Source organism: Cylas formicarius, unplaced genomic scaffold (assembly GCF_029955315.1).
Source record: "Cylas formicarius isolate icCylForm1 unplaced genomic scaffold, icCylForm1.1 PGA_scaffold_4__25_contigs__length_36172078, whole genome shotgun sequence".
Taxonomy (NCBI): Eukaryota; Metazoa; Arthropoda; class Insecta; order Coleoptera; family Brentidae; genus Cylas; species Cylas formicarius.
The window spans coordinates 11,932,383-11,957,729 of NW_026844334.1; the positions used below are offsets into that span (position 1 = coordinate 11,932,383).

A 25,347-nucleotide genomic window follows, 5' to 3' on the forward strand; every position below is an offset into this window, starting at 1 on the left:
GTTATGTTGATACACGTCTCTTTAAGATATGTTCATAGTTTGGGCCAGTTTGCGCATTAACTTTTTTTGTGAGGCAGAAGCATTAGAAGCAATATGAAGAAAACTTCCGGAATTGTGGGAAAACAATTCGTGGATTTTGCATCACGATAATGCACCTGCTCATTCATCGTTGTTTGTGTCTAACTTTTTAGCCAAAAACAAAACCAGAATCGTGCCTCAGGCACCATATTCACCGGGTATGGCTCCCGTGACTTTTTTCTGTTTCCAAAACTCAAGAACCTTAATAAAGGAGGGAGATTTGGAACCATTGAAGAGATAAAGAAAAAATCGTTCGAAGAACCCAAGGATATAGCAGCAGTGCTTCGAGGATCGGAAAAACCGTTGGCACAAGTGTATTATATCTGGGGGAATTACTTTGAAGGGGATAACATTAATTGTGATGAATAAATCAATATTTTTTGGTAAAACTTAAAAGTCTCCTGATTTTTTGACCACACCTCGTAGTTCACGACAAGAATCAAATATATTAAGTATATTCTTCCAATTATATCGTTCTTCCCACTAAATTGAAATACTCGTATAATTCGTAGGACCAAACGAGGTGATGCTGGCTACATGTTCACGAGACACGTGCCGCCCAATTTTTGTTTTCCACCAAATCGTCCGTCATTTGCGGCTTCATGCGTCGGTGCCGTTTCTGTCATAAATTTAAACGCAATTCACTCTCGCGATTGCTGGTGGCTGTTGAGAAAATTGCGAACCGTTAAAGCGAAAAATATGCTCACCGTATAAGGACGGAGAACAGCGATTTCCACAAAAACTGTGAGAGTTGATTTCAATTTAACGGCTGGGACTTTGCGCGTCAAATCAGTGGGACGAGTGCGACGCAAACAACTGGAGTGGTATCCGCGATATTGGATAAACGTCGAGTTCTGGTTAAGCGATTTGTCTAACGAAACACCAGCTAAACAGGATTCGCCTTTACCGAGAAACCGACAAAAAGTACATACTTATATTATACGAGACTATTTCTCATTATTTTTGATAACAAACAGTGATTCATTGATTGATTGGTTTTTTGGCAATTTTCAAATTTTCTTGAATCAAGTCTATAAATATTTCTGATAGTTTCGAATTTGATTTGACTTGACTCTTTAAATAACTTAATGGTATTGGTAGCATTGTATTTCTTTAACCTCATCTCTTTTTTGCTGAAGAACTAACATGCTTATTAATTCTCTTTTGTTTTTATTGTGAGATCAATATTTTAGGTGTTCAAAATACTAAATAAACATTTTTTATTTATAAAATTTACTATGAAATGTGGAATGGAAATTATTTGTTGAAACGGTTTCTGAAATTGCCTGATAAGCGGACACAGAGTTCTTATGGAATTTCATCGCAAAGATGCTTCAACTGATTCAAATTTGCAGAAATACCAACGTAAACCGTCGATTTAAGAAACCTTAAATAAAAACACGATAGTTAAATCGGGACTTCTGAAAAGATAATCACTATTTTTTGATGCAGCTTGTACGAATAACAAGCACTGCCATTGAAATAAATTTTTAAAAATCGAGTGCGGTAGGTTCTCTCGGGATAATATTACGTGATTACACAAGGGTTCCATATCCAGTATACGATGTGATCATGGACTCAGATTTCTACCTATCAAATTCCATACGCAGCCTATAAGTCTGGTTTTGTTTCCAAATAGCATACCGAACCATAACTCTAGTAAATGTAGTCTTACGCATTCAAAATTGAATTTGGACCTTTCTCCTCTTCTTTGGCGATCTCAAGAATACCTATCGATCTGTAGCTATCCTCCCCTCGTGACAGATTTCGCTGACGGTGTCGTTTTTCGGAAGTATGTATTGGATGTTGCAATTTTTGTGGCAGTGGTAGTAGATACTAGAACTTGGTAACACATACGGACATATGCGGTATTACTATTTCATATACTAACAGTAAGAAAGTTTCATGATTCAATTTCTGCACGAATATTGCTATATTTATAAATTCAACGCTTAAAAAAGAGTCAATTCCTGTAGGATAAGATCTCTGAGAAATAGATATTCAATCGTATAGATTTGCTACGTTTTCATCAATGACAGCAATAGTTGAATTTTAAAAGTTTTTACGAGATGAATGACTATCCAGTCAACTGTGAGAACCACAGGTCCATTATTAGCTACTGGAATTAGACATCTGCATTTCGTACACATGGGAACGTTGTTCCGCGCATGCACCTATACATTTCAGACTATGTTGGACACCGCAAGTTACTATTGGTCGAACAAGCTTTGAAGTCTGATGTCGCATCTACATATCGAACATCCGAACCTAAACGTAGTTTGTTTACTTTTTATTCGCTTATTTATTCATATAAAATTAAATCCCAATCACCAGAAGTCAGCTTTTCATAATGAATCTATATCCTCCTTGGATAATTTAAATTTATAAACCGCCGTAGTTTACTATAACTTATATTCAGTCCCGTTCACAATCTATTTCGAAGAGCAACCAATAAAGCAAGCGGCGCGATAAATTCAACAATACAAATTCAATTTAGCCGATCGCGGCGATAAGGCCGCATTTCAAACTTCGCTTTTGCATAAACAATTTTTTTTCAACCTCCGTCGTCGTTAATTACGCCGCTGCGGCGATTGTAAAGTCAAGAAAATTTATTTACTTTTGTACACGCTCTGTAAGTTAAGTAATTCTTTTGTTAATTGGGTCGGACAATTCCATGTGTGCTTTTTGTGATTATATACGTGTATGGTCTCTGATATACGTACGTTAATTATTAATAGAATCAGGCTAGACCTAGATGTGTAATTATCTTGGCCCCGGCGTAATACGTTTGCCGTACGCTCGTTTCTATGTGGGTTTCTGTGTGCGTTAATTGCGTCCGATTTGGTTTATTAAGGTTTTTGGAGAATTGTTTTCTGCCCGGTCGCTTTTTCTTACTCGATTAAACTTCCTGATGTCAGGAGTGGGAATGCCGGCACAAAATTCTTCTCCGTCGCGGACGTCAACGATGATGTTTTAGTGATTTCTTGAAAATTTTATTGTGATGCATATGAAAGTTCTTTAGGACTTAAAATGATAATAATAATAATCCTTATTCATACAGATGAAAATTTTATCCTATCATCTATAAACTAAAAATTTCAGCCTGAATTTGTGGCAATCTGAGGCTAGAAAATCTTTTTCCACCAGTAAATGCCATAGCACAATATATTTAAGGTAACAAAATGTGTTTAGTTAATATTGGAAACCACGAACGATAAGTAAAAAAAACGACAATATCATTACAGAAGTCATTAAATAATTTCATCAACAGATAGAGAATACTTTCAATCAAAAATTTATTTTTTGAGATTACTAGGTGAAACTCAGGAAGGATGCCCTTGCAGTCCTTGAAAATTCAGTTTCCTGCAACTTCGTAAAAACTGAAATAAAAGGTATGGTCTGTTCATAGATATAATAAGGTGACCTATAGCTTTTGAATGAATTAAGGTCATTAACATAAAATGCAACAAGATTATTACTATTAATTAAGGTAATTATTAATTAATTAATTATTAATTAATAATAATAATCTTGTTGCAATGTACGTTAATGACCACCCTTGGATAATCCTTTCAAAATTGGTCACTTTCTTTTATGAACAAACCATACCCGCAACGATTTAACGGTGGCGAACATTTGTAATAGCTCACTCTCAATATTGAAAAACATTTTAAAATTTTTTTTGGGTGTTGAATTTGAGTGTCACATATGTTAAATATCGGTGGCCATATTGTTGAAAGATACTATATACTACTAGTATACTCTGTTTTCGAGTGTATATAACAATTTTATAGTGAGTTGCGTGCAGAGTCTCTCACTATGAATACCCATAATTTTTAGTGCATCTTCCCAGATTTATCAATGTGGTTTTTAAAGGACAGTTTCATGTCAAACATTATACCGAAGTCTTTAAAGGGGTCGTATCTTAATAATACCTTAGTCAGGTGCTAATTCAAAATGATATTTATGACTGAAAACGTCATTGTGAAGCATTTATCTGTATTCAGGGGAAGTCATTGGAAGAACACTAAGAACTAATGACTTCCAAATCATTTTGCAGAGATACAAAGTTAGACACACAATACATTTTTTTAATCAATTTTCAATCATCATCAAGAATTTGACTATCAATGTTAGCAACTACATCATTAATAACAAGCAAGAAAATCAATGGCCCTAAATCACTACCTTGAGGAAAGCATAACCATAACCAGCCTAACACCGATATGATTTTAAGAATGCAACAATATTAAGGCAGAATGGAAGCATCCTCACTTTAGAGAGCAGTACAGTGTGGTCCAACATTATACCATGCTAACAACATTTCTCCAGATGAATTGGTTGACGTACTATAAACAAATATTGTTTTTGAGCAATTTCAAAAGACCAATCTTATCGAAATTAATTAGAACATTGAACCAAGCGAAATGCAATTATTGAGAAAATGTTATCTTGAATAAACAAAAATTGAAATTAAAAGTCCTATGGAAAAGTTGCGTGGGTATGTACTCATAGTAAAGACAAGTAAGTAGGAGAATCAGCTTAAAAAAATTATATTTATATATTCTATATATTTCTATATATTTTATATATTTTATATTAAGTAATACGTAATAAATTATGATATATTGTGGAAATTTTAAAAAATATAAAGGGATATGATCGGTAGACAAGCCTGCTAAATGAGGTCTGGAGGATAACTTCGTCGCCGTTGAATGGTAAATAAATTTACCTACTGTTTTGGTAGACAAGATCGCATGAAACTGATTTTATCTGTCTCGCTTCCTCGCTCTCTCTCTTGGTCTTCATTATCTAATTAGTCTATAAACACGAGAATCATGATGTCACGGCTTTCTTTATTTTCTATACTTCCGTGCACGATACGTATGGTGCACGGTTCTTGGAATGCACGTATTTGGTTCGGTTTTTTCCTGCCAGGATTTCTACGATTCCTTTCCTGTCAGGGAGAAATTTACACAATCCGTTCGACAATACTCCTGGGAAGTTATTCGACCGTAACTTGTAGGGATCTGAAAATAAACATACGTCTAGTCTTATTCCTGGTGTCGTAAATAGAAGTTGAACAGATACTACAGATACTTTAATTTAATTATAATGCAACTTAGTGGTCTCTTATCGTTCTCTTTTAGGCAACATTGTAATAATAAAAGCTAATCGCTGACACAAACAATCTAAAGGTCGTTTGACAGAATCTTATAAAGCAAGAAATTTTTATGATTATTTGCGAGAAAACTCGAAATTTTGTTATGTAGGTTACTAAATTACAATTATTACTGACTTCCTTTACTTTATTTTGTTGTTAACAATACGCCCGTGCATTTCGCGATAATTGCACAGATCTTCAGCATCGAGTAAGGCTATCTCACATTTGAAGTGTCAAGAGGTTAGACTAGAACACAACGCATCCTGGCAATAAACAAGATCTCCACAAAGATACAAATTTTCCTTTTATTACGTTTGCAAACAATGCCTGCCTCGCACTCGGTATTAAATGAAACTTGTATTTAAGAAAAATACAGGCATGGGCGAGGCGTGTACACAACTTGTTCCACTTGCCAACCAAAAGAAAGTGGAATTCTGTTCCATATCTATTATATTTTATTAGCAGATGATAGGTAATTATCGACGGTTTAGGAGGTAATTTAATTCTTAATTACTGTAGTTTTTTGCTCTCACGAAGAAACGTTAAATTTCTTTTTCAAACAGACGTAAAGAAGCGGTCAATATTTATATCAACCGATGTGGTTTTCCACTATAACAGAATCCAGTTAATTAAATATTGTAGGCTCCTTGCATTAGAGTTTACAATTTACCGAAATTTATTGTGTTTTAGTTTAATTTTGAAATTCAAGTTTCATGTGCGATGAAGATTATATGCGACAAGAACAATCAAAAAAATATATTTTTTTATTTTTTGATATATATTTGCTATATTATAATTGAATATATTTTAATATGTTTTTTTTACTAGAGTTTTTAGCTTTTTCTCCAACAAAGAATATCCACTTATAAGTTATTCAAAATGAACATTATATACGTAAAAGTTTTTTAAATAATATAATAACAGTTTAGTATTAGTTTTCAGCAACATTGCTTGTGATGGGCATAAATGGACTTTATATTGTTTGAAGAGAAGCTGGTGAAGCTTAGCTCGTAATTAACCTGACTTTCCTTAAAGAGGGGAAGGCGAGTTACATTCCTCGCGGGTGCAGGAGAGAAAACGTCACTTTTTTGGTGGCCTTTTTCTCCTTACGAATTCATATGATATGAGATCAAATGACGGTGAGATTTTGTTTTTGGAAAAATTACAATAATTTCCGTACAGGTTAAACCATTAAATTGTAAGTTATTGTACGAATGTTTTTTTAGATCTAGGAATTAAGGAAGGAATTAAGAATTAGCAGATATTAGTTTGAATCTTGAAACAACCTAGACAGCGCCCTTATATTCGTCTTTGAAAAAGAAGTTAACGTGTATTGTTATTGATCGGCTTTTTGTCAATAAATGTAATACTTTTACAAGTTTTTTTTTTAAAGTTAAGTTCTTCTTATTTGATTTTTATTATTATATTTATTATGGCCCGTATAAATTTTCATCATAAAATCATAAAAAAACTGTCAAACTAATGCACAATGTACGACGTATTGCTTCATGTATTTAATTTAATAAAACAATATGTCATGATTAGGACACAGACCATAGAACAAAAATAATAGGGCAATCATGTGTTGCGCTGAGTAAGAAAAGTGTAACCGAATCGTAACAGCAAGTTACAGCAAAACTGTGGAAATTTATAACAATTCTTTTGTTTACGTCAAAAACAATCCTGTTTCAAAATATGATCGGCGAGTAAAAGTCTCGGTAAAAACAAATTGGAAACTATTAACCTGAATTTTGGCTCGCAAAGTAATGGCTCGTTCGGAAAATCATAAAAAATATTTTATTTTGGTTACCCGCATAAAATTTTACGATACCGCAAATAAGGCGAACGTAATCAGTTTTTTTCTGTACTGTGCTCTGTGGTCCACTTATGGATACGTGTATTGTGTACAAGGACTTCGTTATCGTCGAATTGGGTTCTGCTATCCTGGTTTTTATTGATATGTTGATAAGCAATGCATATTGTTTTTCGACGACTTGACCAAGTAAACGAGATCCATGAAGACAATAGATACTTGGAAAATTTCAGACACAATTTTTCTGATCAGATATTTATAAATCGCTTGCCCGAACATTAAAATACTTACCATTAAAAGTTTCTGCTATTCTACTATTACATACATACATTAAAATATAATAATACATTTTTTTATAATACGTTTTTCCTACATATTGCCTCCACATGTTTGAAATTCTCTCCATTCTTGTAATGAATACTTAATTTCAAGATTGTAATTGGTGTAGTTGATTGTCCAATGATAACCAACGTTTAATAGTTATGTTCTAAGGAATAAATTAGACCTTTTAAATTCGAATGCATAGTGCGTTTGCTGTTTTAGACAAACGAACTTTCCTGGAATAGGCAGGACTTGTTGACCCCTGGTTATTTAGTGTTGACTATGACATTCTGAAAGAGATAAATTAACTGTGAATAAAATTAAGTGGATGATAAATTTAATAACAATGTGATTTAATTTAATTTAATAATTTTAATACAATTATTTAATTCAAATATTAATATCTTTAATATACTGAACAAATGCACTCACAAATTTTTCAAATTTATTGTGCATTTGATATGTTTTTTTAGTATCTAAACAGCACTCAATTTTCTCAAAAACGTTGGTCTTTTTCGATATGGGGAATCGTCAAGTGTAATCGTGAGACCGGCAACTAATAGGTGTTAGCTATATTTTCCTTTTAACTGAGTGGAAATAAAAATGAAAAATTTCGCCAAATCAATTTGTTTATTGTATCTGTCGGCAGAAAAAAATATCGAATTGGACACACAATTAAGGAGAAAAGTTATGTCCAAAATTTCAAGTGCTTCAAAATTGTCAAAAATGTAGCAACATCAGTGCGGAAAAGAACAGGCCTTGTCCTTGACCAGTAATGACTTGAGATCAGATCCGTTACGTGATTATACATTGCCGCTGCATGTTGATTGGTTGACGTTATGTTTTAATTAGAAGCGAAATATTGCATATTATTTCCAATAACATCCGCGCAGACACGTCAATGATCTCGGGAGGAAACGCATTCGTACGTTCTTCTGCGTAGCCGTTCCATCGCTGACTTTCTCGAGAATCGGCCATTGAAACCACAGACGATTCAAACCAATAGCCACGTGCAACAACATTCGTTTGTTTATCGTGCGCAGCTCTTAATTGCGCACTGTTTACAACCGAGTCTTTGGATTTATCTCCTGTCGACTCGGTCAGCGTGGATGGACTAAAATTTACAGAATCCACAGTAATGTTTCTTTCTTCAATAATGTTCTGTTTTCAGGTCGGTTGCATAGTAAACTATCGGCAATCGGAAAATACCGAGTTTTCTTGAATAAGTTTTAAAATTGCTCGATATTTAACTCTAATTAATAATTTCCCTTGTGACAAAGTTTTCAGAAAAATATAGAAATTCATCATTCGAATCCACACTCGTCGCTATCTATCTTTTTCCCCGCACCTCTCTCGCTACTATTGAGAAGCAGACTCTGTACTTGGTGGCTTTATCTTTAATTATCCATAAAGCAGCGTTAATGACTCTATAACTTTAACTTTAAACTTTAATTGCATCGCTTTAGTGGCTTATCGTTTTTTCGTTCAGAAGATTTTAGGAACATTAAATGGCAAAATGCTGGCGTGAATGTCACTGTACTTTACTTATGTTACTGCTTACTTAAACCTAAAACTTTTTTATGCCGTCGCTTTACTGTAGCGTTGAGGACTGTATTATCAAACATGATGGAGGTTTATAGTTCTTTCGAAACGTTCAGAAAACTATAGAAACGTTAAATGCTCGGAGGAAAATGCTCTCGCATATGTTACTGATTACTTTAACTTAAAACTTTTTTATGCCGTCGCTTTACTGTAGCCTTGAGGACTGTATTATCAAACATTATGGTGGTTTATAGTTCTTTCAAAACGTTCTGAAAACTATGGAAACTTAAATGCTCGGAGGAAAATGCTCTCGCCTATGATACTGGTTACTTTAACTTAAAACTTTTTTATTCCATCGCTTTACTGTAGGATTGGGGACTGTATTATAAAACATTGTGGTTGTTTATAGTTATCTCGAAACGTTCAGAAAACTATGGAAACGTTGAATGCTCGGAGGAAAATGCTGTCGCGTATGTTACTGGTTACTTTAAATTTAACCTTTTTTTATGCCATCGCTTTACTGAAGGGTTGGGGACTGTATTATAAAACATTGTGGTGGTTTATAGTTCTTTTGAAACGTTCAGAAAACTATAGAAATGTTAAATGCTCGGAGGAAAATGCTCTCGCATATGTTACTGCTTACATTAACTTTAAACTTTTTTATTCCGTCGCTTTACTGTACTGTACTCTACTGTAAAAATTAACCAACTAACTAACATTATATTTTAGTAAGTAGTTATAAGGCTCTTTAAAAATATTATAGTTATTGTTTTTATGGTATAGTTGGGAAGGTACTTTACATTTTTTCTTCAATTAAAATTGAAATTTTGAAGCTTTTGCAAAAACGGAGGAACGTAGTGTTTAGAATAGTGAAGAAATTCTTTTGTTAAGGCCAAACGAATTTTGAAAAAGCGCTGACTTAAAATCTAGGTATTCCTGAACAATGTAACGTTAATAAAAAAAAAAACACAGCAGTATGTAGAAGAATGTTCATTGTTTTTTAATATGGATATACTTTATTCAAGTTTGAGGAATAGTCCGAGAATATTATTTTAAAACGCACCAGAAAGTTAGAAAGGAGTATAAAGGAAGATGTAGACAGTTTGTTGTATGCCTACACCATTTGAAGTTTAGTATCGATATTTAATTCCTAGGTTTATGTTTATTTCAGTATTGTCTATTTTAATTTTTTCGGGGTGTTCTCTAAAATTCTTTGTTGTTTTATAAATGATGCACTGTGTTTTATTAGTATTGAGAATCAAGCCATTTTGCTTGAATCATTTTTTGTATAATCATGAATTGCTAGTGTGACAGACTCAATAGGTCCAATACTTCTTTGCCTCTTATTAATATATTAGCGTCGCCAGCGTAATTGACTTTTCGTGAAAAAGAATACATTGGATGTCATTTAAATAAATTATAGTATTTCAAGTGGACACGGGACATTAAAACAGTAAAATAAGCGTAAAAATATCATTTGGGACGTTCGACGTAAGAGATTCGGGAAGCGCAGCTTTGCGGTTTGAACCGTCCGTTGTGTTAAATGATTTATACGTTATAAGTGTCGGACACAGTTCCTTTTTGGTGCGTGGCAATTAAAGTTAATTAACGGGAGAAAGTAAAACTGCGCTTGTCGGACATCGATTACAAGCCGTTATTGTGAAGAGAAGTGTGCCATTGCAAAAATAACGCGACAGCTTGCGCCAACTGACGGCTTTTTTTCGAAATGCGTTGTCGTCGTCTGCGGAAAACTCTCGGTATTCGAAACGAGTTTGATTATATCGAGATGGCGTCAATATTTCCCGAACGTTTCTCGGAAACGCGAATGGCAATAATTAATGTAAATCGTGGCACTAATTATGCCGTCTAAATTGTCTAATTAATATGGGATTCCTAACGAGTTCTTATTATGGTAATATCGCTCTCTGTCGAAACAGATCTAGTAATTATTGTAATTTGCTTTGAGCTTTTTCCTGGCGTATGGGGAAGCGTCAACGCGTCTACGAACAACAATTTATAACAAATCCCGAGTTCAATTTAGCGTCGTAATGTTTAATTTGTATCCCGCTGTTTTAAAAGAAAAGATTTCAAACTAGTTTACGGGAATTGCGAGGTCAGAGCCGCAGATGCGGCTCGTCAGATGAATAAATCTTAGGCGGCAGAGCGGAATGACCATCAAACTCTTTTAAGATGTGCGTAGAAACAAAAGGCAGTCGAAAATTGCCGCAACGTTAATTTTATAATAAAAAAAATATGCAAATCTGACTTTTTTACCATCGTTAATGTTTCAGTAAAAATAATTGCTACGAAAGTGGAGAATGTCGAGAATTTATGTATCGTATCATCTTCCTTTTCTGAAAAGTCGTCTCCAAAAGAAGCCAATTTTACTATTAAAATAAAAGTCAAAGTACTATTTTCTTTGGTGCTCATAAGTGTCAAAGTACTGCTTGTTTTAATATCTTCAAACTTCAAAAAAGGGTTATTCGAGTTTTGCGTGGAGATCATTTTTGAGCTTCTTATAGGCCATTACTGGCACGCAGAATACGTGTGCTTTCATTTACTTCTTAATCAAAGACACTTTATCTTCTTCGGGTTTGTTTGCTTCAAAAAAGTGTTATTCGATTTCTGTGTTGGGCTTATGCCACAAAGAATAATGCCTTTGATGTCGTTTCTCATATATTTCAATTGAAATTTATACTATTCTCTCTCTTCTTCATAAAAAAACCACAAGTGTGTGTTGAAAATGAAGTACTACGAAATACTTTGTATTTTCCTTTGTTTTTGTACTCTACCGTATTTTCCGTTATTATTCTCCTTTTAGGAACATTTTAATTTTTTTTCTCAAAACATGGGGTTTCAGGTTTATCAGGCTGTATTATTTTAATAATACGTCCTAGATAAAAAGTTGGTATCATTTAAAGAGAAGGGTGGACTTTAGCAAACATTTTTGGTCACTCTATGTACTGGACGGGAACCGCAGCACGAAATCGAGACAAGGTTTATATCCCGTTTTCACCCTATTACCAAATAAAATCAAAATCTCTTTCATAGATAATATTTAAATTTTAGTAATTGTGTGTTAATTTATGTTATATAAATTATTTTAAATCGCATTATATCTTTTCTTTAATAAAATTATTTTCATATATATGTTTTTTTATGGAATCCAGATATATTTCTTTTTGAATTTCTCCGTTAACTTCAAAAACATTTGGTTTAACGCATGCTACTTCAAAACTTAATATTTTTGAAAAATATTTGCCAGTTTGCATAAATATGAATTGGAATGTCTTTTGAAATTTGAATTAATACAGTCATTTTTCATTAAAAATGGATGAATTGAAAACATAAATTTTTCGGTTTTTTCTGCTCATTTATACATGGATTAAACAAAGATCAATATTTCTAACATAAAAAAAATCATTGGATTAAATGTTCATCCCACACTTGTAGTACGCAGAGAACGGAAATCTTTACTTTATTACTTTCAAATTTTCATCATTTCTCTTCGATAAGCCTCACGTTTCTGCCGTATATAGTGAAATACATTTTTCCACCAACCCTCTTACCTATTCTCCTTTTAGTGGTGTTGTTATTGCTCTTTTTCCATATAACTTTGGGGAGCGACCTAATTGTCAATTTTCATCAAAATTGTTCCTAGATATTTATATGTTTGGCAAAAAGTAAAAACTGCTATAAATTTCCACATTCGTTCCGACGATTTTCTGTCTTCAAATTGAAATCAAAGAATCGACATTACAAATTGCGTTTGACGTAACAAAAGGACGATAACTCTCTCGGACCCATACCGACGAAGTCGAACACGCACCGCCAGGCATTCACTCGCCTCTTCATAGAGTCACGCGTTCGAGAAGACAAAATAGGCACAAAGTACTCCCGACTGTTGTAGAGATTATGGTAAACGGATTTATCTCGACGCGTCGAGAGTAATTCACGTAGAAGTATAGAAATGCTAATTGTTGTTACAGCCGATACCACGTTAAAAATTGCTCAAGATAGGCAAAAACCGACGCAGAGCTATATGTGCATTCGTTTGCTAATGAACAATTTCCCCTTATAAATGCGAGTTTTTTAACAATACATTTTTTCAGAACTACTGGAAGTTGCAGATTTCAATAGTGAAAAAAAAACAATCTACAATCATCCAAGCAGCATATTTGACGACTCTCTCGAAACTTATGGAAAATGAGGCGGGAAAACTCTTTACAAAAGAAATTAAATTAGTTTCGTAAATGATTTAGGAGTTCATAAGCATATTGAGCTTATATGATTTTGGTTAGTTTTGTTTTGCAGTTAACAACATTTATAAAAGCATCTAATTTTTTATTTTCTTTTTAATGTTTTTTGTTTACTTCAATTTCAAACACTTATTCTAAAGTGGAATCCATCACTGAGATCAAGAGATCACAAAACTGAGCCTTCAAGGATAATTTATCAAAAATTTTCAACAATTGTGCAGACTTGTAGATTAGAAGAAAAAGTAAAAATTTGATGAGCAATCCATAAACAATAGAGCTAATAAAAATTAAGCATTATACATTACTTTCTTTCTGAGACCAGCTTCATTCTTTCTTCATCTTTCACTCTTCTGTTACTTCATTATTTTTGTTTATTATACTGCTACTTTGTGAATAATAGAAAGGTGCAATTTTGAAGGTAGTTTCCCAAGGGTATATGTACAGAGGGGCTTGTTCCGTGTTACACAGGTACTTTATAATTTGTAAAACAAAAATAATGATTTTTTTAAATAAATTAATATAATATTTATAATTAGTATTGTATTAGAATAGACCTGAAATGTTAAGGTAAATTAAAACGTTTTTAAATATCATGTTCATGTCACTTTCCTGTACCTGGCCGAACGATTGGTTATATCTGTGACGTTCATGGCTACTTTATTTCAAGTTTCAGATAAAAGTTCCAAATGCCTTAAACAACAATTATTTTGGTCAAAATGAAAAATAACCGAAACCTTTAAATAAAGAGCAAAATGAGTTCGTCATTTCGCAACAAATGCTATGTGGTTCAAAATTTAAAAAAATATTTTTATATAGTATATAATTAATAAATTTCAATTTTTTTTATTGGAGTTGATAATGTAAAAGAAATCTTGAAAATCCAGATATCTCAGGTAAAGCGATAATAATATATAAAAAAAACTATGTCTTCCATTTTTTGTATTTTTGAGATTAAAATGTAAAGGTAAAGAGTACAGTGATTTTTGAGGACTAACCAATATTTAGATAGGTAATGATATCACATTTGTTTCTTCTACTAAATTTCATTGTATATCAGCATCCATTCGAAAAACTAAATATAAGTTTTGGAAAAACTGTTTTTAAAACCAATATTTTCTTGGCTATAAATAGGTAACCAAAAATAATAAAGTGATAAACAAATAATAATATTAATAAATAAATCAATAAAAAAATAAATGAATTATATATATATATATATATATATATATATATATATATATATATATATATATATATATATATATATATATATATATATATATATATATATATATATATATATATATATATATATATATATATATATATATATATATATATATGATGACACTATACTCCGGGATATCATCCGTTCGCTCGTTGAACTCCGACTGGAATCCTGCAAATCCTGCATCCGACTGGAATCCTGCAGACGTTTCGCCAAAATCTCACTTGGCATCTTCAATGCTCGCGCTCCCGAAAACACTTCGAACACTGTTCGCATTGAAGATGCCAAGTGAGATTTTGGCGAAACGTCTGCAGGATTCCAGTCGGATGCAGGATTTGCAGGATTCCAGTCGGAGTTCAACGAGCGAACGGATGATATCCCGGAGTATAGTGTCATCACATTTTTCCATCCGTGAATCAATACGTGAGAATATATATATATATATATATATATATATATATATATATATATATATATATATATATATATATATATATATATATATATATATATATATATATATATATATATATATATATATATATATATATATATATATATATATATATATATATATATATATATATATATATATATATATATATATATATATATATTATATATAAGGTGGCTATGATATTTTCGCACACCACTAACCTGCATTTTGCGTCATCTTCGATATCCACAAACTTAACTTCTTCTTGATTGAAGATTTAATGACATCTGGAAATATTTTGAGAAATTACTGCCTTAAGAATGCCGCATCCAAACTTGACGATCTCTCATCGGTCATGCTGCTTGTGAACGCCGCAAGGTCATTATTTAAAAACAAGATTTTAAATCTCACACATGCTCATGTTGAATGGACTTTCTCAATTGTTTTATCGTAGTTGCTTCATAAGTTCCTATATTACCAGCATACGCAGGCCTCTGTATCCCTAGCAGCTATATGGCAAATACAAATAGGGATTATTTTGATTCTAAATGACCCTTTCTCCCCTTAAGTTTAATCAAATTCTCCTTCTCCTTCTATTCCACCGCAAATTTACAAAATGTGATTTCTTTTTGTGAATTTTAAGGTGTTTAGGTATTTTTTTGGGGCAAACTGTATTCATCATTCGGGAATTCTGCAGGTGCGTGACAGAATCTGTTTAAAATATCGACCTACCGGTATAACAGAATTTAAGACGAATCGTTAACAGAGGTACTAATGGTGCTTTCACCCGCATGTCGGACTTGCCGGTATATAACCGGGACGATTCCTAGACTCCAAGTTTAACTGTATTCAGCATAGTATTCCGACCATTATAATAATTATACAGATACAGACAATTTATTGCCTCTTACAAAATTTATAACGGACATCCTCGAAAACGAGCTTATAATAATTATATTAACGAAAAAATTAGAGAAATACCCGAGCGGTAAACACAAGAAGTTTATTCAAGCAGAAACGCGACGGCCGGTGTATAATTTAATTTTGTTTTGTTAATGCTTACTTTGTGGTGTTGGTTACGCTTGTTATTGTTCGATTTAAATTTCCGAAACTCATCGTGATTTTGTGAATTTGATTGTATCTAAAGGTCGGACCACACTATTGTTTTGTCGCAACCGGTTTTAATGCTACCGATTCGATAATCAAACAAAAATATTAACGATTTCAGAAAATTAATACATATCTACATAGATTTTTACAATGCAAATATGAAAAAATATTAAATTGTTTATTTTCTTTTGCTTTACCCCTTTAGGAAACATAAAAAACAAATTTAAAAACTCGCAAGCTGGGCGTGACCTGCTGTTACACCGTAGTTCAGAATGCTACGAAACGGTTCATAAAATTGTTTAATGGCCAAGACGTGTATTAGTTCTAGTTTCATTAGCAGTGGTTACGGGCCGCTTTTTCTTTGAAAATATTCTAAAATTTTATTATTATAACATGTTTTTAAGTAATGCTAGTGGTAAAACTAGAGAATGAGATGTAGACACTAGTAATTAGCAATTATGAACAACGATTATTGGTGATTTGTATATAATAAAGCTTATTCTATTTTAAGAATTCTATAGTTTAAAGATTGCGAATACGATTAGAATTTGTAAAGGAATACTTTTGTTTTTTCTTTAATTTCACGCTTTGATATCACCCGATTATATTTTTGTTGGTTGGGTTTGACAACTAAAAGTTAAAAAAAAAATTAAGTTTGTTTGGTACGATTTCTATACTAGAAGATGAGAACGTATATTGGTTTACTGATACTTTTCAAACAAACTGAAATTAAATCTAGCATAAAATTTATAGTTGTCAAATTTCACGTAGAAGTAGCAAAACAATCCGCAACAAAGTTTTAACATTGCAGTTATCTAGAACATTTGTAAATATTATGACAATCAAAAAGTAGTAAATAATTTTATCGAAATTGTTCGTGAAAAACTGTTATTCAAAAATTGAAAATAGCACAAAGCTGGTTGATAAGAATTAAAGTTAAAAAATTATATTTTCAACTATAACATATATGGCGTACAAGAAAGTAAAATAGAAGATACATTATTTTCATGTTAATATTTTATTCAGCAGAAAAAATGTTTTCATTGTTGTTTAATTGAGTACATGCAAAACAATGGCAATAGTGACGAAATTGGTACATTGTGCAACAAATTTAATAAACGCCGATTTAATCATATTTCTGACGATCTTCAAGTGAGACTTTTCGCAGTTCGCATGCATAATTGACCATTATAGAGTAGAGAGTAAGAGAAATATATTAAATTTAGATTCCTACAGAATTTGAGAATTTGACAAATATTTTCGTTATAAGAGTTCAGAAAGCCTTAAATGTAGTTAAAAAGTATGACTCAGTAACCCATAAACTTAAAGATGCTAAGTGGTCACCTATGAAAAATAGGCTTTAGCTACATGCAGACTGTCTCCACCTCAACATTATTCATTTATCCAGAATTAGTGCCTACCATACACAGAGGATTTCCTACAGGACCGATGTACACAATTGAAATTTAAGATTTGGATGTCCTTCTTGCTATAATATGAAATTGTTACAATTATTCAACTATAAAATAATAATTTTCTAGTTCTTCCGTTCAACTGATTAACTACTAAGATGCAGGACATTATATAGAGGAGCGCATCCTTAATCTGATTTGAAATTGACAAATTGTACTATAAAAACCCATATGGTTACCAAAAGAAGTGGGCGGGGCAGGGCAGGGCAGAGATCTCGTTGATGTTCCTTTGGTTTGTATGAATCGTTTCTGGCCTATGGACACAAACGTTACCGGTTCTGACTAAAGCGCAGTTCCAAGAAACGTACACTTTTGTAATACGCATTGATACCAAAACAATTCTTCTTCGTCGACGGCGACCGTCGAGTGAACCGAGTCGTTTAGCAGCAGCGGTCGCCGATAGCTCTTAAAAAAACATTACCGCCGTTTTACCGCTAGATATTTATGAATTATTACACATTGTGGTTTTCAACGTAGCAATTTTACAAGTTGAATTACAGTCATTGTTCGGTAAATGTTGGATTTACCGCGAAATGACGGGCCACCGAGACGGGAGCGCGGCCGATCCTCTTTCCCCTCTTTCCTTTTGACCGACGGAAAAACAGATGTCGCGATCGGCCATCATCTTCTGGGCGAATTGTCGACTTTTGACGTATTTACGTTTGATACGTATTTCGGATAGATTGGAAAAGCGAACCATCGTGGGGAACGGAATATATATCGACGGAGCGGTGTGCTGATATTGCTAGTTCCGTTAAATGGGTCCCATTTGTTTCTTCCGTTTGGTTCGCGCGGTGTCAGTGCGTTTTCTGTGGTCCGAGAGATGCGACGCAGAGATGTAGATCTGACGAAATGCATAGGGGTTGACGCGGTCATTCGGGGGCAGTGTTGAGTGCTTGCTAAGACTAGTGATACTTGGTGGGGACTATGTGACTAATAGAACAGCCTCTTTCAGTAAGTCATTACGTTAATAGTTTCTATATTACTTGAAAAGTTGAGGTCATTTCCACCACTTAGTAGTGACGTGGAGTTTTGGAACATTAGTAACTTTTAGGGAATTAACTAGCACGAAAATATCGGAAATGGAATTTTATGACATCTACCTAAGGTTAAATTTAATTAATTAAATTAATTTAAATTTAATTGCTATTTATTCTGTGATACATTACCTGATAATAATAAATATGATTTCTTTTAAACCTACCATCGTACATTTCCAAACAAATTTTACTTTTCATTTCCTTTATTAGATCCGAGATTGTTTTTATGGGTATTGTCAACTTTGTTGCCGAATATAAAGATTTCACTTCAACGATAGCATTTTCGCTGTCAACAATTCGTAATAAAAATGTTGTATTAGGAGATTTGACAATAAGAAGAAAAGTACTAAACTTACCATCTAGAGAAGCACCTAAAGATCCATGATCCAAATCAATCCAGAGTCCAGAGTCTCTTACTCTAAATTTGGTTTTTGTCTTAAAACTGGCAATTTAATTTAATTAATTTGATTAATTAAAAAAAAATTAAATATGAAGAAATTGTAGGAACTACTCATTCTCAGTAAATGTTTGCATATTTGTTTTTTTTTTTTATTTTGAGATCCACTCGTTCCTCATATTGTTGTTGATATTACGCTATTTTGCAATCTCATGAAGACTTGGGCAAGTCTCATATAAGCATTACTAGAATTCTATCGCACAAAATATTCAGGTCAGTCTCTGGACCTTTCTATTCCTTATTCTAAAATTTCCGGCAATTTAATTGCTAATGACCGGGTGTTTTGAATGACTTTGATTGAATGTGTTAGTGCCGTTGTGCAAAAAATGTACCGAAAAACAAATGGTCTTACAAAAACTTGTGTGGTTTAGCAGACTTATTGCATAACGGACTATTTCGATCATTTAATAATCTGGATAGAGTTTGGGATTCTACAACTAAAGTTTAGGAAGCACATTTAAATAATACCTAATATTCATTTAGTAATACTTATTTTAGTACATGTAATGATCAGTGCAATATTTAATACAAAAATACGGTTTATATTTATTCCTTGAAATTTCCATGGAATTATTTAGATTTGCTTTCTGATTAGTTGAGAATGAGAAAAATTGTTTTTAGTTTTTATAAATCATTTACTAATAAAATCTGCACTCTGTGTCTTGTCTAATACTGAGAATATTTAAATAAAGTTCGCTCTGAAAAGCGCTCTCATTTATGTTGGATTAGGTAATGTTGTATTTATACTGACAATTTCTAAAGTACGTGGTCCCACTAACTATGATTGATCTGTTTAATCTGTTAATCTGAATATTCTGGAAACACGCAGGCTACATTAAGATTTATGGTTGGCTAATTACTGGTGCCATTGACTATAGCTATCTATTATCAAAGTTCACTTTTAAGACATCTAATAGAATCAGATCGTTAGCAATTTATTTTACGTGCCCATTAGAGCAGCAAATTATAGCGCACTTGCTAGATTGCAAATTCTCTTTAATGAGTTTGATCTTGTAGCGGTACTGTTCAAAATGTCAAGAGAAGCTTAAAAACTGTCGAATGTTGACTTTTTATTTATCTGTCTCATTTAGGTTATTTTATCATATTATAAATTTTGTGAAATATTCTATGCCATAGATATAAATAATGAATGAATGACTAAGATAATGGATTATCCATCTATGGATGTTACTTCCCATTTGGACGCTTTTATAATAATAATAATAATAATAATAATAATAATAATCTTTATTGTCTACCAGATTAACATCCATTTAGAAGACAAATTCATCTTGAGAACTATAAACTATAATAATTGTTCAACTATATTCATTTCAGCAAAGTAATAGCGAAACCTATTGTAGTATTTCAAATGTATGTTTAATTAATGTGGTAAACTTTGAGCGACTAAGACAACAATATCATTATAAGAGTCTTTCAATAATGTGTTTGCGAGATATTATTTATGTTTTAAAATTTTTGTTTGATTTAATTTAGAATACTAATACAGTTATACGTTATTTAAGTAATGGAGTTATTAATAAATTTACATTTTAAAGTTAATCCTCGCATATTGAAAACAAAGCGTTCAAATGACAAGTAAAGTAAGGAAAGTCCGACTCCTTTATACGGTCCTCTATATAGTTGTGATATTTTTTGTTTAGGATTTTCACTTTAAAGTAGAAATGAACATTTCATATCACTGTAACCAAACCAACGTAGTATATACCTACGAATATTGTTAATTTATAAATTTGGCGTATATTTCGTGCATTTTACACAGATTGGAACAGTTTCACAACAATGTTGCATTGTCGCATTGGAACTGGAAAATTTTGCTGCATCATCCGGTAAATTAGCACTCGAGCTCCGTTTCGCGTAAAAAGTTTTCGCTGTTCGCTCACAAGGCGACCGATCTTATATACTTTTTAGAAAGGCCAATAAAACTACGAGATTGGTTCAAAATAAACCATATGAAATTAAAAACTGTGGCTCACGTACCCGTTAGGCGTTGCATTGACCGTTTAAAATCGATCAAACGTGGATTTTAATTTCCTCTGTCAAATTCCATAAACGCATTTGTTATATATATCTTCCGTTTAAATCGTACGTCGACGTTGTCCGATATCGAGTCACCATTGTCTTCCGTCCTCCCATTGGTCATCGTCTCGAACTCATCGCATTGTTCTTTTTGGACGCCCTCTTTTTTTCGGTGGTGTGGTATCCATTTCATTGTTTGTTTAGGTAATCCGTCGTCGTTCATACCAGATCTGTACGAGATCAGTTGTTCGATCAGTTCAATATCAGTTACGACTGTGTCTTGAAGTCCCATTTGTGCCCGAATACTTTTATTTCTCTCTTTCGGTTCTTACTGATCCTCTAAGTGCATCCATTTCGATTGATATGGTTGTTCATTTAGGTTTTTTTGACATTCTCCAAGTTTCTGAACCATATATTAAGTTACTTTTATTGATAGGGTTATTTATATTGTATTTCCTACGTTTCCAAACATCCAGAGAATTCCGGTCAGACAGTTAACTGCCTTTCGTGCCTGTATCACTCTTGTTCTTATTTGTTTGTCAACTGAACTCGTTTTGTCTAGTGCAACCCCTAGATATTTGTACTCTTCATAGGTTCTATTTCTTCTGAGTTTTCCAATTGTATGTTACCAGTTTCCCTTCATATACATAGATATTTCGTTTTTTCAACATTCATAGTCATTCCGCACTCTTTATAGGTTTCTTTTAATTTGCGTGCCGGATATTCTAGATGTCCCTTATCCCCTGCTATTACTGTCTGATCGTCAGCAAACGGTAGGCTAAATAATGTTCTGTCTGTTAGGGGTATTCCCTTTCCCGAACATTTTTGTTTCCATTTTATTAAGGTTTCTTTAACATACATTTTAAAAAGCGTCGGTGATATACAGCACCCCCGGCGAAGCCTCTTTGTTACGCAGAAATTTGTGGATAGTTTATGTTCTGTTTTTATTTCTAAAGTGGAGTTTTTGTAAAGGTTTTATTCGCTTTCGAGAGATCAATGAATAAGATATGTGTTTCTAAATTATCTGCGGATCTGTATCTTTTCTGTATACATCTGCTTCACACAGTGGAGACAGACATGTCGTCCGTGCTCTAAATCCACCTTGCTATTCATCTTCTATAACTCTGCCTCTGTTACATCTCTTAATATAATCTACTAATTGAATTTGTAACTGATATCTCCTTATAATTTTGGCACTCCGCTTTGTGACGTTTTTAATTCCTTTTATACGCAGAGATCGATCAATCGTGTCCCATAATCGTAGTCAGTATTCGGTCCCTACGATAATTTGAGTTTATTGCCTGTAGGACTGTTGAAATCGTCTAGAATGATTGACAACACTTCATCGCATCCCACAAAAAATGTCTTTTTCTGCCACAGGTTTATAAGATAGTGCAAGTATGGTGATTCTTCTCCCGCAGATGTTTTATGTTCTCGATGATGGGCTGCTATTCTTTAACTTTTTATCGATTAAAACTAAAATTCCTTGTTTTGCACTTTTATCTTTTGGTACTGCACTAAACAAATTAATATATTTTCCAATGAGTTCCTATCCAATTCCTTTGCGTTTTGTTTCGGTTAACAATATTATGACTATTTTTAGTTGTCGACTTCTGACAGTATCCCCCCGGACTTCTTTGAATGTTCCATGTACCCCAAACCATATTAATTTCCTTCCGAGTCATCGCCTAGATTTGTTGGTAATTTGGATTTTTTCCTAGTGATCAGGACCTCAACTACTAACCTGAAGGTAATTTGTCATCAGAGTTGTTTTCTCCTAGCCTTTAATGACTCAACATCGATAACTGCACGGCAGCAGCTTCGCCTGTATCCTAGACAGGGGCATTCACAGGGTGCTCTGATCTGGACTAGATGAACCCTGTTTTTTTTTTTAGGGAGGTGTTACTCCTCGATCACTCCTACTTTCCTAATTCTTGAATGGTAAGGCCCCAGGCTTGTGATCGGCATAGCATAAGCATAAGCAGGTTTTATTATTTGGGATTTACCTAAAAATAGCAGGAAGATCTACCGATCCAAGGCGATGAAACTTGTAATCTCCTAGAAAGGCGAATAAAAAAGCCTGGATACTAGAAACACCGACATCTGTACCCTAGCTTAAGTAGCTCGACGGGCTGATTATCTCCTACTTCTCGAAGGTGCATAGCAATTTGCGAGGTGAATAAAAATGCCTGGTTATTATAAATACTGACACCGGTACCCTAACATAGGCAAGTCGAAGGATTGATTAATAGGATACTTAACAAAATATCTGTTTTGGGTAGTCTTACTTGTTTGTAACCAAAATTTGAAAATAAAGAAATAAACGAAAAACTTTCGTCTTGCGTCTTACCAGAGATGTTAAGAGAGATTATGGAATAAAAACTGCCGAACTGTTTAATATCTACTGAATATTTAAGCCAATTTCAATTCGCGTAACACTAATATGTTTGAACTGAGGTGGTTTTTACTTGATGAAAATCTATTTATCAAAATAAATAAGAACTAAAAGTTCAGATTTTCACGAAATTATATATTATGACATGACCGTTGTTTCGACAACACATTTGATAAAGACACGGCATGTCTTTGAATATATACCTATCATATTTTAAAGATCTACTCTGTGTAGAATTTGGAAAGTCTCATTCGCGGGTAATGTTTGCAGTGAAATTACGTGCACTGCGTGGACGCTAATTACAAGATCTTAGAAACAATAAAAAATGTGGGCTGAACGAATCTAACGCTGCGTACTGGCTAACAAGTTCTCGGTATTTAAATATGGGTCACAATTCTAAACAAAAATTTTGCCGGTACCCGCATTTAACAAATTCTACGTAACACTTAGGCCGTTTGCGTTAATTGATGATAAGAGGACCTACAGTTAAAGTTGACCAAGTTCGTTTCGAGGGGCGACTTGAAGCGTTTTGCACTGTTAGAGTGCTAACATAAGAGTGCAGTTTAATTATCCCAATTGCTGCAGCGACCCATTTGTTGCGTCGGGTAGGCTGGTTTGCTCTCGTCTTAACGGTTGACATATATGATCATGGTGAGATAATTAAAGTAAAGAGTTTATGTAATTTCAAATTGCACTAAAACAAAAATACAATAGACTATCTATAGGTAAATATAGATATAAACTTTGTATGAAAGAGTTAAATGTATTGCGTCGTAAGATATGCAATATAAATTCCAAATATTGAGACTCCTGGAATGTTTCTTCAACAATCGGTTGAATGTATATAGGAGTTTCACTGATTTTCAAATCAAATCAGGATTTGAGGAATCGGATGATGTCAAAAAGATAAACAATGTATTACAAACATTAGATAAAAAATCATATACAAATATAAAAAACAATATATACAAATATAAAAACCGATGAAAAGTCATATAAGGAACTAAATTGTTTTTTCAGTGAAATAGGCAAATGATTAAAAAGTTTTATCTTCAAAACAACAGGACTAGATAAATTAGACAAGTTTTTATTTCCATTGACTTTAAACAAAATATAGGAAAATTATAGGGGGATATCAGTTACATATCTTATTCATTGATCTCTCGCAAGCATACGATAATATAGCAGGCACTAGCAGGCTCTGGAAAGTATTGCAAAGCACCTCCATTAATAAAGCTCTAATAAATGCTAGCCAAGTCACATGACCAACTAAATTGGTTTTTCAGTGAAGTAGTCAAATAATTAATTAGTTTTATCTTCAAAACAACTGGACTAGATAAACTAGACAAATTTTTATTTCCATTGAATTTAAACAAAGTATAGGATAATGTCACATACGAGGGTAGCGCCAAAATTTCCCGGCTTGAATGTGAAAGAAACAAAGTAGAGTAACAATTTTTTATTATTTTTCAATATAATCTGCCTTAACTTCAATACACTTATTACATCTCTTTATTAACAACTCAATACTTTTAAAAAAGTATTCTTTTGATTTGTCTGCAAAATGAGCTAAAACAGCCTCTTTTAACTCAACTTCGTCGTTAAACCGCCGTCCACGTAAGGCCTTTTTCAAATATCCAAGCAAATAATAGTCGCTGGGGGCCATATCTGGACTATAAGGAGGATGATCTATCTGTTGGAACCCACACTCTAAAATGGCAGCTTTTGCAACACCAGCAGTATGGACAGGTGAATTATCGTGCAAAAGACGCACGCCTCTGGTCAGTTTTCCTCGACGTTTTACAAGTATGCAGTCTCGCAATTTATGTAATTATGTTGGGTAATATTTACCATTAACAGTGGTATTAGTTTCTTTAAAATCTATCAAAAGAATTCTTTCACAATCCCAAAAGATCGTAGCCATCACCTTTTCTGTTGACTGGCAGACTCTGAATTTTCTTGGAGGTGCTTCACCCTTACGACGCCACTCTA

The 25,347-nt window shown here is 33.2% G+C and overlaps 1 protein-coding gene across 4 annotated transcripts in view; it reads left to right on the top strand.

The window, feature by feature from the left end:
• The window catches only part of LOC132701174 (serine proteinase stubble), an 81,217-nt gene that overhangs the window by 12,757 nt on the left and 43,113 nt on the right, over nucleotides 1-25,347 (top strand). The window contains exon 1 of one of the 4 annotated variants that reach the window (XM_060668900.1): nucleotides 18,255-18,377. The exons of the other annotated variants lie outside the window; for them this stretch is intronic. The gene's annotated coding sequence lies outside the window, so the exon portion shown is untranslated. Of the gene's footprint in view, nucleotides 1-18,254; nucleotides 18,378-25,347 lie in introns of those variants that run through there. 4 annotated transcript variants of the gene reach the window in all.